General features: G+C 39.8%; 1 pseudogene; it reads left to right on the top strand.

The window, feature by feature from the left end:
• The first annotated feature begins 812 nt into the window (after nucleotides 1-812).
• Nucleotides 813-2,369, top strand: LOC111533935 (annotated as a pseudogene).
• Nucleotides 2,370-19,752: the final 17,383 nt, after the last annotated feature.

The raw sequence follows: 19,752 nt of genomic DNA, 5'->3' as shown, positions 1-19,752 counted from the left end.
GGCAGAGAGTAGAATGGTGGTTTTCATGGGCTGGAGGGAGGGGGAAATGGGGAGATGATGATCAGAAGGTACCAAGCTTCAGTTATCCAGGATGAATGAGCTCTGGAGATGTGTGCGGCATGATGCCTATAGCTAACAATACTGCATTGTATACCTAAAATTTACTAAGGCAAGTTGATCTTATGGTAAGTGTTATTATCAAAACAGTGACAAAAACAAAATCCAAATACAAATAATAAAGGGGCTGGGTGCAGTGGTTCACAGCTATAATCCCAGCACTTTGGGAGGCCAAGGTAGGTGGATCACTTGAGGTCAGGAGTTCAAGATCATCCTGGCCAACACGGTGAAACCCTGTCTCTACTAAAAATACAAAAATTAGCTGGGCATGGTGGCCTGTGCCTGTGATTCCAGCTGCTCAGGAGGCTGATGTGGGAGGATCACTTAAGTCTGGGAGGCGGAGGTTGGAGTGAGCCATGATCATGCCACTGCACTCACCCTGGGTGACAGAGCAAGACTCTGTCTCAATAACAATAATAATAACAATAATAAAGGGGTGGGAGGAAACTTCGGGAGGTGATGGATGTGTTTATAACCTTGGTGGTGATGGTGGTGATGGTTTCACAGGTAAAACTTATCCCCAAACTTATCGAAATGTATGCATTCAATATATACAGCTTTTTATATGTTCATTTTACCTCAATAGAGCAGTTTTTTTAAAAAAAGAATTAACAACAATCTGGCAGGTCCATGGGGAGGAGAGGCCCAGGTGACTGAGGAGAGAGCATCTGCATCCAGGAGCTCCGTCCAGGGACATGGGGGCACATGTGAGGCTGTGGCACAGAGAACCCTGCCGAGAAGGATATGTGCTGTCTCTGGTCTGTCTAAACTCCTCCCAGGCTTGGTGTGAGATCACAGAAGTGTCACAGCTGCTGGCTTCTCTGGTCCTCTACACGGACCTGAATTCCAGTACAACCAACTTGAGCATTTCAGCAAACGTAGAAAACAAATACAGTCTTTATGTGGTCTAGGTACTGGCAGTAACCTCCAGTATTTTTTTCTTTTTGAGACGGAGTCTCGCTCTGTGGCCCAGGCTGGAGTGCAATGGCCGGATCTCAGCTCACTGCAAGCTCTGCCTCCCGGGTTTACACCATTCTCCTGGCTCAGCCTCCTGAGTAGCTGGGAATACAGGCGCCCGCCACCTCGCCCGGCTAGTTTTTTGTATTTTTTAGTAGAGACGGGGTTTCATCGTGTTAGCCAGGATGGTCTCGATCTCCTGACCTCGTGATCCGCCCATCTCGGCCTCCCAAAGTGTTGGGAGTACAGGCTTGAGCCACCGCGCCCGGCCAACCTCCAGTATTTTTATTAGCTCCAGCTTCATATTGAAAAAGAAGGGTCTCTTGCAACTGGTCAAAAAAGGCATCACTAGAGCTGGACAAGGTGGACATTCTGACCTGAAGGATGGCTCTGGGGGACAGGAGTGCTAGCCGTGGGAGCAGGAGAGGCTGCACATTTTGCGGCTTATGCTTTTTGCACCTGCCATCTTGGTCACCCCCACCCTCCCAGCCCTCTGAGTGTTCTCGTAAGTGCAATATTATCTTCTTATTTTTTAAATGAGCCCTTGAACATTTATGGGAAAACAGGCTGCATATTGGGGTCAACTGTGATGGTTATCCATCCCCCACAAGAAGAGGAAGTCACTTCTTTGCATGAAATGGAAATGAAATTGAGAGACCCAGGATTTATTTTCTTTGCTGTGATCATAATTGTGATCTTCTTGGTACTGATTTTGATTGTGGCTCCCAAGAAAGGACAGATCAATATATTGGTCTATATTTCAATCTGTTCTTTGGAGCATTTTCAGTTTCTTCTGCCAAAGGCCTAGGAATTGCCATTAAGGAATTACTAGAATGGAAGACAGTTTAGAAGCATCCCCTGGTCACTGTTTTGCTGGCTATACTTGTGCTTTTGGTGACTACACAGATTAACTATCTTAAGGCACTGGACACCGTTAACTACATCTCCTGTGACTCCCATTTATTTTGCATTCTTCACATCCATGGTAGTGACTTGCTCTGCCATCTTACTCCAAGAGTGGTATGGCATGAAGGCTGGAGATATCATCAAGATCCTAAGTGGATAGCATCTTTGCCATCTTTGGCATCTCATCTTTGGCATCTTTCTTCTACATGCTTCTAAAAATACTGACATTACCTGGAGTAAGCTGACATCCACTGCTAAGAAAGAAGTCATCTCTCTGAATGGCAATGAGAGCAATCATGTTTACAAGTTTTAGAGAACTTCGAGTGTTCAGCCCCGGATACAATGATAACGTTACCTTGTTTAGTAGAACTGATGATCGAAGTCTCTAGAAACACTGAATTTTAACCAGTATTAGACACTCAAAGAGGAAAATGAATGCTTGTTTCTTGGAACTAGGGAAGTTAGCATTTTTGAAGTTCTAACTAATTTAAATGTGAGGCCAAGTACAAATGCCATCTTTTTGGCCATTAAATTTGAAAATCAGATTGATTCTCCTCCAGAAGATGTCTGCTGCTTTTCTTTTCTGCAAACTTTGAAATATTCTCTAGGGATCAAAGAAGTCAAAGAGCTATGTGTGTCTCCGAATAATCTCTTTCTTCCAGCCACAATATATTTGTCTCTGCCAGGTGGCTCTTCATTTTTTCTTTAGTGGCTGTATGACTCACATTCATCGATAGAAAGTTGGCAGTGTTCTGATTAGCAGAGTATCAGTCATTTTCTCTGATGAGTCATAATTTCAAATTATTGAAACTGAGAAGCAAGATCACTGGTGCTTTGTCCTCCCTTCTGCAACTTCCTTCTTAAACTGGTTAGCTAATTAATTATTTTAAGGGAAAAACAAGACTGCTTTGGAAATTTAATCCTTAGTGGGCTAGAATACACAAGACACACCATCCATGAAGAGCTTATGAATTCTAACTTACTGACAAATCATAAGAATTTACAACTCATTAAAGAGGAAGAATGGAGGAAGAGAAAAATACTTTAGACCTCAAATAAAGGAAACTGTTTTTTTCTTTTCAGAAAAACACAGACACATGCGACTGTTTTCACAGGTTCCTTTAATTAACTCAGACCTGGATGGCATAAAATGGAGTTTCCAAAGAAGTCCAGGTAAATTCAGCTTTGGAGTCATTTACATTCATTTTGTTTCTTTCTTTTACTATTATCCCAAAGGTTATTTTTCTTGCTGACATAGAGACTTTTTTTTTTTTTTGTAAAATAATTGCTATGTTATTTCAGGATTACATTGTACACTTCAGTTGTTCTCAAGTGTTTTATCCCTAAAGGGTGAGTTTTCCATAGACTATTTGGAAACAGCTAGAGAAATCTTTGTGAAAAATCTGAACAAATTATCATAATGGCTCTCTTGAAATTTGGTACTTGCTCCCTTCTTAAGGAAATTATGATTAGTTACTAATCTTTGAAAATAGGTATATCCTAACAGAGAGTCAACTTCCTGAAAAACAAAATATTAATACCTCAGGGGCTACTGCAGGAAAATACCTTTTACACATTAAAATGTCCATAACATTTTCCTATTTGAAATGCATGGCAGCAATGCCATTTTTGGTGGTCTTCAATATAATGGACAGATTTACTACCACTTACTGATTTTATGGAAAAGAAATTGGCTATCTTATTTCTATACTAAACTTATTTTTCTTATCTTATTTTTTATCTTTTATGTCTTGTTCTTATCTTATTTCTATACTAAGCTTATTTTTCTCAAAACAAAAATTCTAACTGAAAAGTTGTCATTACAAAAAATTTCAGGTTGACTGGATTTTTTTCTGCTCCAACTTTAAATGTTATTAGGTTTTGTTTCTTGTTTCTAAGGTAGCTCAAGACTTCTCAGGGTAATAATAGTAAATCTTATTCTTCAGAATTCTTTTAAGCTGACTTCAGCATTTCCCCAGTTTTATTAAACTATGACCAATGTTCACAATGACAACCTGAGATGGCTGCAAGGCCCTAATATGCCATTGCAGTCTTTTCAGCACAGTGTAATGTTGAGTACAATTCCGTGCATTCTAAATTTTTGAAAATTGATGATCCATGGAAGGTCCATGGAATTATACCTCAGACCAAATATGTGTTTACTCTGTTCATTGCTGTTTCACTTTAGTTGTATAACAGACATATAAGCTATGGACACAAGTTTTTAGGAAAAGTATCTTCTGGCTGGGTGGTGGCTCACACCTGTAATCCCAACATTTTGGGAGGCCGTGGTGGGAGGATTGCTAGATTCCAGGAGTAGTTTCAGACCAGTCTGGGCATTTCAAGACCCCATCACTAAAAAAAATGTAAGAAATATCAACTGAGTTTGGTGGTGTGCACCTGGAGTCCCAGTTATGTCAGGAGGCTGAGTCGTGAAAGTATCTTCTGAAAAGATAGTATTTGAAAACTGCAGAAATTATTTTTTTCTTTTAGTATTAAGAGCTTTATTGATGTTTCTAGGACACCTTCTTGGTGATGAAATTCATGGCACTTTTCTTGACATCCAACATGAGACTGTGGTGTTTCTCTGTTCTGGTGAATTTAAGTTTTCGATATTTATTTGTGTCACCTGTCACAGAGATTTTGTCCTTGGTATGTTATACTCAGGTCAAAGTTTCCCGAAACACAAGGCTCAATGAGTACCCTGGATGGGAAAATGAACTAGTGTTGAAATATATGCATGCCCAGGAGGAAGACTGGGAAAGATTTAATGAGTTGGAGTACGCTGAGAAACAATGAAATATTGAAAACTGTTTATAAAAATCACTGTTTGGCATACACATTAAAAACAATATGTTATTGCAAATTTAACACTAAAATTATTTTCCCAAACAGAAGATATTGTTAGAAGAATAAAATGCTGAACCCCTATATTCAGACTGTTAGTCTTACCTGGTAGTTTATGTATGTATTTCAATACTTTGTCAATACATAGATATCTTAAGATTTATTATGTGAATATCTGCATGTGTGTCATTAAGGATTGCAAAGTAGTGCTCACACAAGAATTAACAACAATCCTTCTCAAACTCTTCCAAAAAATAGAAGAGGAGGGAAAGCTTTCTAACTAATTATCTGAGGCCAGGATTACCCTGATACCAAAGTCAGATACAGACATCACAAGAAAAGAAAAATATAGATCATATACCTTATTAGTACACATATTAGTCAGGTTGGGTTGCCATAACAAAATGCTATAGATTGGGTGGTTTAAACAACAAACATTTATTTCTCACAGTACCGGAGGCTGGAAGTCCCAGATGAAGGCCCAGTGAGGTTGTCTGGAGGAGGCTCTTTCCTGATTTGCAGATGGCCACCTTGTCACTGCAGTACTCAGATGGCCTTAGCTCTGAGTGCATGTGATGAAAGAGAGAGGGAGAGATATTTCTCTCTTCCTCTTCTTATAAGGCCACCAATCCTGTTGAATTAGGCCTTATGAACGTATTAACCCTAATTACCTTCTAAAGGCCCTATCTCTAAATCAGCCATATTGGGGGTTAGAGATTTAATCTATAAATTTTGGGGGAACACAATTCAGTCCATAGCAGTATAAATACAAAAAACTAGCAAATCTAATTCAACGTCTTTAGAGAAGTACACATCATAACCAAGTGGGACTTATTCCAGGAATGCAAGAGTGGTTCAATATATGAAAATCAATCCGTTGTATATACTACGTTAATAGAATGAAGGAAAGAAACATGATCACCTCCATCAATGCAGAAAAAGCATTTGACAAAATTGAACACCTTTTTATGATAAAAGCAACTGACAAACTAGGAGTAGAAGGAAACTTCTTCAATATAATAAAGAACATTTGTGAAAATCCCACAACTAACATCCCAGTCAAAGGTGAAAGACTGACATCATTCCTTATAAAATCAGGAATAAGGAATGGATACCCGCTTTTGCCACTTCCATTCAACATTGCACTAGAAGTTCTAGCCAAAGAAATTAGACAAGAAAAAAAGGCATCTAAATTGGAAAGCAAGAAGTAAAATTATCTCTATTGCACATGACATAATTTTACATATAAAAAATTTAAAGAATTCATAAAAAATCCACTAGTGCTAATAAACAAGTTCAGCAAATTTGCAGTGTACAAGGTCAATACATTAAATTAGTTGTACTTCTATACACTAGCAATGAACAACCTGAGAAATAAATTAAGAAAACAATCTTGTCTGAGTGTGGTGGCTCATGCCTGTAGTCCCAGCACTTCTGGAGACGGAGGTAGGAGGATTGCTTGAGGCCAGGTGTACAAAACCAGCCTAGGCAAGAGAGCAAGACCCAGTCTCTTAAAAAAAATTGCCAGATGTGGTGGCATTTGCCTTTAGTCCCAGCTACTCAGCAGGCTGAGGTAGGAGGATCACTTGAACCCAGGAGTTTGAGACTACAGTGAGCTAGGATCACCATTGTACTCCAGCCTGGGCAACAGAGCAAGATCCCGTCTCTATTAAAAAAATCAAAAAAAAAATTCTATTTATAATAGCATAAAAAAGAATAAAATACATAGGAACAAATTTAAACCAAGAGGTGCAAGATTTATGCACTGAAAATTATAAAACATTGCTGGAAGAAACTTAAAAAGACCCAAATGGGAAGCCACTTTGTGTTTGTGGATTGGGAGATGAAGAATTGTTAGAATGGCAGTGTTCCTGAAAGTGACCTACAGATGCATTGCAATGCCTTTCAAAATACCAATGGTCTTTTTTTTGCAGAAATGAAAAAGCTGATTCTAAAATTCATCTGGAATTGCAAGAGACCCCAAATAGCCAAAACAATCTTGAAAAAAAAAAAAAGTTTGAAGACACACACTTTCCAATTTCAAAGTTTGACTACAAAGATACAGTAATCAAAGAAGCATGGTTGTTGCATAACGATGGATCATTGAAATGGAACTGAGAGTCCAGAAATAAACCAATACATCTATGTTCAATTAATTTTCAACAAGGGTGCCAAGATCATTTATTGGAATAAAGTCTCTTTGACAAATAATACTGGGGCAACTGTATATCCACATGCAAAAGAATGACTATACTGCATACTGTATACAAAGATTAACCCAAAGTGGATCAAAGACCTAAACACAGAGCTAAGACTGTAAAACTTTTCGGAGAAAAATGTAGGGATAAATCTTCATAACTTTGAATTTGGCAATATAATACTATGACAATAGCTATGACATAGATGGCAAAAGAAAAGCTAGATAAACTGCCACCCATCAAAATTAAAAACTTATGTGCATCAAAGAACACTTTCAAGAAGTGAAAAGAAAATCTGCAGGATGAGAGAAAATATTTGCAAATTGTATGTGTAAGAAGGGCTTACTTTCCAGAACATATAAATAACTCTCAGAACTTAAACAACCCAATTAAAAAATGGTGAAATGTCTTGAATAGACTTTTCTCCAGTGAAAACATACAAAGGGCCAAAAAAGCTATGAAAAGATGCTCAACATCATTAGACATCATGGAAATGAAAAACAGAACTATGAGATACCACTTCACTTTCATTAGGTTGTCTCTGATTTAAACAAAGGAGAGGAAAACAAATGTTGGTGAGGATGTGAACAAATTAGAACTCTCAGCTGGGTGCAGTGGCTCAAGCCTGTGATCCTGGCACTTTGGGAGGCCAAGGTGGGTGGATCACTTTAAGTCAGGTGTTCGAGACCACGCTGGCCAACATGTTGAAACTCCATCTCTATTGAAAATACAAAAAAATTAGCCAGGCGAGGGGGCAGAGCAAGATGGCTGAATAGGAACAGCTCCAGTCTCCAACTCCCAGCGTGAGCGACAAGGACCGGTGATTTCTGCATTTTCAACTGAGGTACTGGCGTCATCTCACTAGGGAGTGCTGGACAATCGGTGCTGGTCAGCTGCTGCAGCCTGACCAGCGAGAGCTGAAGTAGGGCGAGGCATCGCCTCACCTGGGAAGCGCAAGGGGGAAGGGAATCCCTTTTCCTAGCCAGGGGAACTGAGACACACAACACCTGGAAAATTGGGTAACTCACACCCCAATACTGCGCTTTAAGCAAACGGGCACACCAGGAGATTATACCCCACACCTGACCGGGAGGGTCCCACGCCCACGGAGCCTCCCTCATTGCTAGCACAGCAGTCTGCGATCTAACCGCAAGACAGCAGCAAGGCTGGGGGAGGGGCGCCCACCATTGCTGAGGCTTAAATAGGTAAACAAAGCCACTGGGAAGCTCGAACTGGGTGGAGCTCACAGCAGCTCAAGGAAACCTGCCTGTCTCTGTAGACTCCACCTCTAGGGACAGGGCACAACTAAACAACAACAACAACAAAAGCAGCAGAAACCTCTGCAGACGCAAACAACTCTGTCTGACAGCTTTGAAGAGAGCAGTGGATCTCCCAACACAGAGGGTGATCAGAGAAGGGACAGACTGCTTGCTCAAGTGGGTCCCTGATCCCTGAGTAGCCTAACTGGGAGACATCCCCCACTAAGGGCAGTCTGACACCCCACACCTCACAGGGTGGAATACACCCCTGAGAGGAAGCTTCCAAAGTAAGAATCAGACAAGTACACTCGCTGTTCAGCAATATTCTATCTTCTGCAATCTCTGCTGCTGATACCCAGGCAAACAGGGTCTGGAGTGGACCTCAAGCAATCTCCAACAGACCTACAGCTGAGGGTCCTGACTGTTAGAAGGAAAACTATCAAACAGGAAGGACACCTATACCAAAACCCCATCAGTACGTCACCATCATCAAAGACCAGAGGCAGATAAAACCACAAAGATGGGGAAAAAGCAGGGCAGAAAAGCTGGAAATTCAAAAAATAAGAGCGCATCTCCCCCTGCAAAAGAGTGCAGCTCATTGCCAGCAACGGATCAAAGCTGGTCAGAGAATGACTTTGACGAGATGAGAGAAGAAGGCTTCAGTCCATCAAACCTCTCAGAGCTAAAGGAGGAATTACGTACCCAGCGCAAAGAAACTAAAAATCTTGAAAAAAAAAAGTGGAAGAATTGACAGCTAGAATAATTAATGCAGAGAAGGTCATAAACGAAATGACAGAGATGAAAACCATGACATGAGAAATACATGACAAATGCACAAGCTTCAGTAACCGACTCGATCAACTGGAAGAAAGATTATCAGCGATTGAGGATCAAATGAATGAAATGAAGCAAGAAGAGAAACCAAAAGAAAAAAGAAGAAAAAGAAATGAACAAAGCCTGCAAGAAGTATGGGATTATGTGAAAAGACCAAATCTACGTCTGATTGGGGTGCCTGAAAGTGAGGGGGAAAATGGAACCAAGTTGGAAAACACTCTTCAGGATATCATCCAGGAGAACTTCCCCAACCTAGTAGGGCAGGCCAACATTCAAATTCAGGAAATACAGAGAATGCCACAAAGATACTCCTCGAGAAGAGCAACTCCAAGACACATAATTGCCAGATTCACCAAAGTTGAAATGAAGGAAAAAATCTTAAGGGCAGCCAGAGAGAAAGATCGGGTTACCCACAAAGGGAAGCCCATCAGACTAACAGCAGATCTCTCAGCAGAAACTCTACAAGCCAGAAGAGAGTGGGGGCCAATATTCAACATTCTTAAAGAAAAGAATTTTAAACCCAGAATTTCATATCCAGCCAAACTAAGTTTCATAAGTGAAGGAGAAATAAAATCCTTTACAGATAAGCAAATGCTTAGAGATTTTGTCACCACCAGGCCTGCCTTACAAGAGACCCTGAAGGAAGCCCTAAACATGGAAAGGAACAACCGGTACCAGCCATTGCAAAAACATGCCAAAATGTAAAGACCATCGAGGCTAGGAGGAAACTGCATCAATAATGAGCAAAATAACCAGCTAGTATCATAATGACAGGATCAAGTTCACACATAACAATATTAACCTTAAATGTAAATGGACTAAATGCTCCAATTAAAAGACACAGACTGGCAAACTGGATAAAGAGTCAAGACCCATCAGTCTGCTGTATTCAGGAGACCCATCTCACATGCAGAGACATACATAGGCTCAAAATAAAGGGATGGAGGAAGATCTACCAAGCAAATGGAGAACAAAAAAAAGCAGGGGTTGCAATCCTAGTCTCTGATAAAACAGACTTTAAACCATCAAAGATCAAAAGAGACAAAGAAGGCCATTACATAATGGTAAAGGGATCAATTCAACAGGAAGAGCTAACTATCCTAAATATATATGCACCCAATACAGGAGCACCCAGATTCATAAAGCAAGTCCTTAGAGACTTACAAAGAGACTTAGACTCCCATACAATAATAATGGGAGACTTCAACACTCCACTGTCAACATTAGACAGATCAACGAGACAGAAAGTTAACAAGGATATCCAGAAATTGAACTCATCTCTGCACCAAGCGGACCTAATAGACATCTATAGAACTCTCCACCCCAAATCAACAGAATATACATTCTACTCAGCACCACATCACACTTATTCCAAAATTGACCACATAATTGGAAGTAAAGCACTCCTCAGCAAATGTAAAAGAACAGAAATTATAACAAACTGTCTCTCAGACCACAGTGCAAACAAACTAGAACTCAGGACTAAGAAACTCAATCAAAACCGCTCAACTACATGGAAACTGAACAACCTGCTCCTGAATGACTACTGGGTACATAACGAAATGAAGGCAGAAATAAAGATGTTCTTTGAAACCAATGAGAACAAAGATACAACATACCAGAATCTCTGGGACACATTTAAAGCAGTGTGTAGAGGGAAATTTATAGCACTAAATGCCCACAAGAGAAAGCAGGAAAGATCTAAAATTGACACGCTAACATCACAATTAAAAGAACTAGAGAGGCAAGAGCAAACACATTCAAAAGCTAGCAGAAGACAAGAAATAACTAAGATCAGAGCAGCACTGAAGGATATAGAGACACAAAAAACCCTCCAAAAAATCAATGAATCCAGGAGTTGGTTTTTTGAAAAGATCAACAAAATTGGCAGACCGCTAGCAAGACTAATAAGGAAGAAAAGGGAGAAGAATCAAATAGATGCAATAAAAAATGATAAAGGGGATATCACCACCGACCCCACAGAAATACAAACTATCATCAGAGAAAACTATAAACACCTCTATGCAAAAAAACTAGAAAATCTAGAAGAAACGGATAATTTCCTGGACACTTACACTCTCCCAATACTAAACCAGGAAGAAGTTGAGTCCCTGAATAGACCAATAGCAGGCTCTGAAATTGAGGCAATAATTAACAGCCTACCAACCAAAAAAAGTCCAGGACCAGATGGATTCACAGCTGAATTCTACCAGAGGTACAAGGAGGAGCTGGTACCATTCCTTCTGAAACTATTCCAATCAATAGAAAAAGAGGGAATCTTCCCTAACTCATTTTATGAGGCCAACATCATCCTGATACCAAAGCCTGGCAGAGACACAACAAAAAAAGAGAATTTTAGACAATATCCCTGATGAACATCGATGCAAAAATCCTCAATAAAATACTGGCAAACTGGATTCAGCAGTACATCAAAAAGCTTATTCACCATGATCAAGTGGGCTTCATCCCTGGGATGCAAGGCTGGTTCAACATTTGCAAATCAATAAACGTAATCCAGTATATAAACAGAACCAAAGACAAGAACCACATTGTTATCTCAATAGATGCAGAAAAGGCCTTTGACAAAATTCAACAGCCCTTCATGCTAAAAACGCTCAATAAATTCGGTATTGATGGAACGTACCTCAAAATAATAAGAGCTATTTATGACAAACCCACAGCTAATATCATACTGAATGGGCAAAAACTGGAAAAGTTCCCTTTGAAAACTGGCACAAGACAGGGATGCCCTCTCTCACCACTCCTATTCAACATAGTGTTGGAAGTTCTGGCTAGGGCAATCAGGCAAGAGAAAGAAATCAAGGGTATTCAGTTAGGAAAAGAAGAAGTCAAATTGTCCCTGTTTGCAGATGACATGATTATATATTTAGAAAACCCCATTGTCTCAGCCCCAAATCTCCTTAAGCTGATAAGCAACTTCAGCAAAGTCTCAGGATACAAAATTAATGTGCAAAAATCACAAGCATTCTTATACACCAGTAACAGACAAGCAGAGAGCCAAATCAGGAATGAACTTCCATTCACAATTGCTTCAAAGAGAATAAAATACCTAGGAATCCAACTTACAAGGGATGTAAAGGACCTCTTCAAGGAGAACTACAAAGCACTGCTCAGTGAAATAAAAGAGGACACAAACAAATGGAAGAACATACCATGCTCATGGATAGGAAGAATCAATATTGTGAAAATGGCCATACTGCCCAAGATTATTTATAGATTCAATGCCATCCCCATCAAGCTACCAATGAGTTTCTTTACAGAATTGGAAAAAACTGCTTTAAAGTTCATATGGAACCAAAAAAGAGCCCGCATTGCCAAGACAATCCTAAGTCAAAAGAACAAAGCTGGAGGCATCATGCTATCTGACTTCAAACTATACTACAAGGCTACAGTAACCAAAACAGCATGGTACTGGTACCAAAACAGGGATATAGACCAATGGAACAGAACAGAGCCCTCAGAAAGAATACCACACATCTACAGCCATCTGATCTTTGACAAACCTGACAAAAACAAGAAATGGGGAAAGGATTCCCTATTTAATAAGTGGTGCTGGGAAAATTGGCTAGCCATAAGCAGAAAGCTGAAACTGGATCCTTTCCTTACTCCTTATATGAAAATTAATTCAAGATGGATTAGAGACTTAAATGTTAGACCTAATACTATAAAAACCCTAGAAGAAAACCTAGGTAGTACCATTCAGGACATAGACATGGGCAAGGACTTCATGTCTAAAACACATAAAGCAATGGCAGCAAAAGCCAAAATTGACAAATGGGATCTAATTAAAGAGCTTCTGCACAGCAAAGAAACTACCATCAGAGTGAACAGGCAACCTACAGAATGGGAGAAAATTTTTGCAATCTACTCATCTGACAAAGGGCTAATATCCAGAACCTACAAAGAACTCAAACAAATTTACAAGAAAAAAACAAACAACCCCATCAAAAAGTGGGCAAAGGGTATGAACAGACATTTCTCAAAAGAAGACATTTATGCATCCAATAGACAGAAGAAAAAATGCTCTTCATTACTGGCCATCAGAGAAATGCAAATCAAAACCACAATGAGATACCATCCCACACCAGTTAGAATGGCAATCATTAAAAAGTCAGGAAACAACAGGTGCTGGAGAGGATGTGGAGAAATAGGAACACTTTTACACTGTTGGTGGGATTGTAAACTAGTTCAACCATTATGGAAAAGAGTATGGCAATTCCTCAAGGATCTAGAACTAGATGTGCCATACGACCCAGCCATCCCACTACTGGGTATATACCCAAAGGATTATAAATCATGCTGCTATAAAGACACATGCACATGTATGTTTATTGTGGCACTATTCACAATAGCAAAGACTTGGAATCAACCCAAATGTCCATCTGTGACAGACTGGATTAAGAAAATGTGGCACATATACACCATGGAATACTATGCAGCCATAAAAAAGGATGAGTTTGCATCCTTTGTAGGGACATGGATGCAGCTGGAAACCATCATTCTTAGCAAACTATCACAAGAACAGAAAACCAAACACCACATGTTCTCACTCATAGGTGGGAACTGAACAATGAGATCACTTGGACTCGGGAAGGGGAACATCACACACTGGGGCCTATCATGGGGAGGGGGGAGGGGGGAGGGGGGAGGGATTGCACTGGGAGTTATACCTGATATAAATGATGAATTGATGGGTGCTGACGAGTTGATGGGTGCAGCACACCAACATGGCACAAGTATACATATGTAACAAACCTGCACATTATGCACATGTACCCTAGAACTTAAAGTATAAAAAAAAAAAATTAGCCAGGCGTGGTGGTGCAGGCCTATAATTCCAGTTACTCTGGAGGCTGAAGCAGGAGAATCACTTGAACCCGGGAAACAGGCTTCAGTGAGCCGAGATCATACCACTGCACTCCAGTCTGAGTGACAGTGAGACTCTGTCTGAAAAAAAAAATAAAAGAGAGATAAATTAGAACTCTCATGCATTGCTGGTGGGATTGTAAAATGGAACAGTTGTTCTGGAAAACAGTTTGAGAATTCCTCAAAAAGTTAAAAATAGGCCTGACACAGTGGTTCGTTATTGTAATCTCATTACTTTGGAAGGCCAAGGCAGGAGGATTGCTTGAGGCCAGGAGTTCAAGACCAGCCTGGGATACACAGTGAGACCCCATCTCTAAAAAAAATACAAAAAATTAGCAGGGCGTGGTGGTGGATGCCTGTAGTCCCAGCTACTTGGGAGACTGAGATGGGAGGATTGCTTGAGCCCAGGAGATCAAGGCTGCAGTGAGCTGAGATAGCACCACTGCACTCTAGCCTGGGTGACAGAGTAAGACCCTAACTTAAAAAAAAAAGTTAAAAATAAAAATACTATATAGCAGTTAAACTTCTGGATATATACCCTACATGATTGAAGACAGATATTCAACCAAATGCTTATAAATACTTATTCACAAATGCTCATAGAAGCACTATTCACAACCCGAAAGTCTGTCCACTGATAAATGGATAAACACAAGGTGGTAGACCCACATAGTGGAATACTACTTAGCCACAACAAGAGTGACATTCTAACATGCTGCAACCCGTATGAACCTTGAAACCTTGAAGACATTCTGCTAAGTGAGGGAAGTCAGACACAAAGGCCATATATTGGATGTTTCCATTTACATGGACTGTTCAAATAGGCAAATCCACAGAGATAAAAAGTAGATTCGTGGTTGCCAGAGGCTGGAAGGAGGAAGGAAGGAACAGTGGCTAAATGGCTGCTAATGGTTTTCTTTTTGGAGCAAAGAAAATATTTTAAAACAATCTAAGTGATAATTCCGTAACTATGAATATGCTAAAACCATGGAATGAATTTTTAATAGGATGAATTTTATGGTATAAAAATTATATCTCAGCAAAGCTGTTATAAAATAACAAGTATCTTCTCTTCACAACAGCAGTACAGTTATTAAAATTAGGAAATTAACACATCTTGATATAATACTCTTTATAATTTATGTATCTTCATCAGATTTTGCTGTTGTTCCATTTAATGTCCTTTATAGCAAAAGAAAGTCTTTGATCATGTCTTGCAATCAGCTGTCATGTCTCATTTCCTTTAATATGACACAGTTCCTCAGTCTTTTTTTCCCACGTCCTTGACTGTTTTTGAGAGTAAATTATTTTATTAAATGACACTTAATTTGGGGTTCGTCTGATAGATTCAGATGATGTGGTTTCATCAAGAATACCACCGCATTGATGTACCTGTTCTGCGCGTCCTGCAAGAAGGCGTGGGTTTGAGTCTGATCACTGATGATGCTGGAGTTCATCCCTGGTTTAGGCGGCATCTGCCAGGCCTCTCCACTGCCATGTTACCATATTTCCTTTTGAAATTGCTAAGTATCTCATTGGAGATACTTTGAGACTATGTAAATATCTTCCTACTCAACTTTCCACCCATTAATTTTAGCATACATTGTTGATTTTTGCCTAAAAACTGGGATTTTTACATCAATCTCTAATTCTGTTTTTTCTTTTTTGAGATTGTATTTCCAATTCAAAAGATTCAAAGAGCTCTGTGTTCTCCAACAAAGTGTACACTTTGCTTGTTTTAAAGTGTCCCATGAGAACAGGCAAAGCAACCAGGCTTAATATTCCCTGTTTGCAGAAAAGAAAAAGACATCTTGCAGACTCATGGACTCAAAGCCAGCTTGTGTTTTGTAATTTGCCCTTCACCTTCTTAGACCTGGAGGGGCACATTGATAATTTGCCGATTAAAAAAAAAAAAGAAGAATAGTAAGGAGGCTCTCTGGACCTCATGGAAGATGACAGGGCCCTGGACCACTTTTACTTATTGAGGTTCCAGGTATATTGGGATATAAATATTACAGCAAAAATGAGTTATAACTATGGTGAAAAAAATGAACTGTGATTGCCTGTGGGGCTGGACTGGGGGTGAGTTGGAGGTGGGACAGGATTGACTGGGAAGGGACGCCAGGCTTCTGAGGGCATGAATCCTGTGCATCTTGACGGGTACACATGTCCAAACTCACAGAAGGTGAGCTTTGGAGTGGATGTGACATTCTATATACATTTTACCCACAAATTCCCATAAACATGGCTGGTAATGGTATACATGCTGAGGTGTTTAGAGGCAAAGCGCCCTGATACCAGCAACTTCATGTGAAATGCACAACAAATGTGATAGACTGTGGTACAAAGGACAGAACTCAAATTCGTCTTGCTGCTCACCGATACAAATGCATATCTGATTACTTCCTCTGCCCCATGTCTATTTTATTTCATGTAAAAATGTAGAATCACTGAGCTACATGAAAGCATAAGTGCCTGTTCTCTGTCCTCCTCTCACATGTAAGACTGATCAAAGGCTCAGAAGAATACAACCATTTGCCTCTTATCTACCCACACCTTTAAAAAATTTCCTCCTCTTTCTCCAATACCCACTCTCTTCCTTTTAAATATTGACATCCCCAGACCCTCTTCAGGAAAGGTATGGACCACAATTTTTCCTGTGGATCTATGGTCTTTCCTGGGCATGTCACTAACCTTGGCAAATCAACTTCCTAAAATGATTGAGGCTTCCCTCAGTCATGTTCTTTGATTTACAATTGATAGCATTAATTGTAGAATGTATGTGGTAGATTTATGGGGATTCATTGTAAATACTATCAATTCTTCTATATATTTGAAACTTTAAATAATAGAAAGCTGGGGAGAAAATGAGTTACCAAAAGTTATGGTAAATGTTAGTTGTTTGCATTTATTTTATTTTATTTATTTTTTCAACATGGAGTTTTGCTCTTTTTGCCCAGGCTGGAGTGCAAAGGCATGATTTCTGCTTACTGTGGCCTCCACCTCCTGGGTTCAAGCAATTCTCCTGCCTCAGGCATGCACCACCAAGCCTGGATAATTTTTTTTGTTTGTTTTTTGTTTTTTTTTTTTTTGAGACGGAGTCTTGCTCTGTTGCCCAGGCTGGAGTGCAGTGGCCTGATCTCTGCTCACTGCAAGCTCCACCTCCCAGGTTCAGGCCATTCTCCCGCCTCAGCCTCCCGAGCAGCTGGGACTACAGGCGCCTGCCACCACGCCTGGCTAATTTTTTTGTATTTTTAGTAGAGATGGGGTTTCACCATATTGACCAGGCCCGTCTCAAACTCCCGACCTCGGATGATCCACCCACCTCAGCCTCCCAAAGTACTGGGATTACAGGCATGAGCCACCATGCCTGGCCTAGTTGTTTGCATTTAATGAGTAATGAATGCCTTTAATATATCAAAATACAGTGCAAATAAGTTGTACCATTCCCAAGATAATCGTAGAGTTTATTAAAAATATTAATAGTGTCAAAGGTGTGGTTTATTCATGGGACACAAGTTGTTTTTTTTTTTTTATTATACTTTAAGTTCTAGGGTACATGTGCACAACATGCAGGTTTGTTACATGTGTATACATGTGCCATGTTGGTGTGCTGCACCCATTAACTCATCATTTACATTAGGTATATCTCCTAATGCTATCCCTCCCCACTCCCCACTCCCCACAGTAGGCCCCGGTGTATGATGTTCCCCTTCCTGTGTCCAAGTGATCTCATTGTTCAATTCCCACCTATGAGTGAGAACATGCGGTGTTTGGTTTTCTGTTCTTGTGATAGTTTGCTAAGAATGATGGTTTCCAGCTGCATCCATGTCTCTACAAAGGACATGAACTCATCCTTTTTTATGGCTGCATAGTATTCCGTGGTGTATATGTGCAACATTTTCTTAATCCAGCCTGTCACTGAGGGAAATTTGGGTTGATTCCAAGTCTTTGCTATTGTGAATAGTGCCACAATAAACATACGTGTGCATGTGTCTTTATAGCATCATGATTTATAATCCTGGGATGGTTGAGTCAAATGGTATTTCTAGTTCTAGATCCTTGAGGAATCGCCACACTGTTTTCCACAACAGTTGAACTAGTTTATAGTCCCACCAACAGTGTAAAAGTGTTCCTATTTCTCCACATCCTCTCCAGCACTTGTTGTTTCCTGACTTTTTAATGATTGCCATTCTAACTGGTGTGAGGTGGTATCTAATTGTGGTTTTGATTTGCATTTCTCTGATGGTCAGTGGTGATGAGCATTTTTGCATGTTTCTGTTGGCTGTATGAATGTCTTCTTTTGAGAAGTGTCTTTTCATATCCTTTGCCCACTTTTTGATGGGGTTGTTTTTTTCTTGTAAATTTATTTGAGTTCTTTGTAGGTTCTGGATATTAGCCCTTTGTCAGATGAGTAGATTGCAAAAATTTTCTCCCATTCTGTAGGTTGCCTGTTCACTCTGATGGTAGTTTCTTTTGCTGTGCAGAAGCTCTTTAGTTTAATTAGATCCCATTTGTCAATTTTGGCTTTTGCTGCCATTGCTTTAGGTGTTTTAGACATGAAGTCCTTGCCCATGTCTATGTCCTAAATGGTATTGCCTAGGTTTTCTTCTAGGGTATTTATGGTTTTAGGTCTAACATTTAAGTCTCTAATCCATCTTGAATTAATTTTCATATAAGGAGTAAGGAAAGGATCCAGTTTCAGCTTTCTGCTTATGGCTAGCCAATTTTTCCAGCACCATTTATTAAATAGGGAATCCTTTCCCCATTTCTTGTTTTTGTCAGGTTTGTCAAAGATCAGATGGCTGTAGATGTGTGGTATTATTTCTGAGGGCTCTGTTCTGTTCCATTGGTCTATATCTCTGTTTTGGTACCAGCACCATGCTGTTTTGGTTACTGTAGCCTTGTAGTATAGTTTGAAGTCAAGTAGTGTGATGCCTCCAGCTTTGTTCTTTTGGCTTAGGATTGTCTTGGCAATGTGGAGCCTTTTTTGGTTCCATGTGAACTTTAAAGCAGTTTTTTCCAATTCTGTGAAGAAAGTCATTGGTAGCTTAATGGGGATGGCATTGAATCTATAAATTACCTTGGGCAGTATGGCCATTTTCATGATATTGATTATTCCTATCAATGAGCATGGTATGTTCTTCCATTTGTTTGTGTCCTCTTTTATTTCCTTGAGCAGTGCTTTGTAGTTCTCCTTGAAGAGGTCGTTTACATCCCTTGTAAGTTGGATTCCTAGGTATTTTATTCTCTTTGAAGCTATTGTGAATGGGAGTTCATTCATGATTTGGCTTTCTGTTTGTCTGTTACTGGTGTGTAAGAATGATTGTGATTTTTGCACGTTGATTTTGCATCCTGAGACTTTGCTGAAGTTGCTTATCAGCTTAAGGAGATCTTGGGCTGACACGATGGGGTTTTCTAAATATACAATCACATCATCTGCGAACAGGGACAATTTGACTTCTTCTTTTCCTAACCGAATACCCTTGATTTCTTTCTCTTGCCTGATTGCCCTAGCCAGAACTTCCAAGACTATGTTGAATAGGAGTGGGGAGAGAGGGCATCCCTGACTTGTGCCAGTTTTCAAAGGGAATTTTTCCAGTTTTTGCCCATTCGGTATGACATTGGCTGTGGGTTTGTCATAAATAGCTCTTATTATTTTGAGATATGTTCCATCAGTACCAAATTTATTGAGAGTTTTTAGCATGAAGGGCTGTTGAATTTTGTCAAAGGCTTTTTCTGCATCT

The sequence above is a fragment of the Piliocolobus tephrosceles genome, chromosome 20, assembly GCF_002776525.5.
Source record: "Piliocolobus tephrosceles isolate RC106 chromosome 20, ASM277652v3, whole genome shotgun sequence".
Classification (NCBI taxonomy): domain Eukaryota; kingdom Metazoa; phylum Chordata; class Mammalia; order Primates; family Cercopithecidae; genus Piliocolobus; species Piliocolobus tephrosceles.
This window is presented reverse-complemented; position numbering and strand designations above follow the sequence as displayed.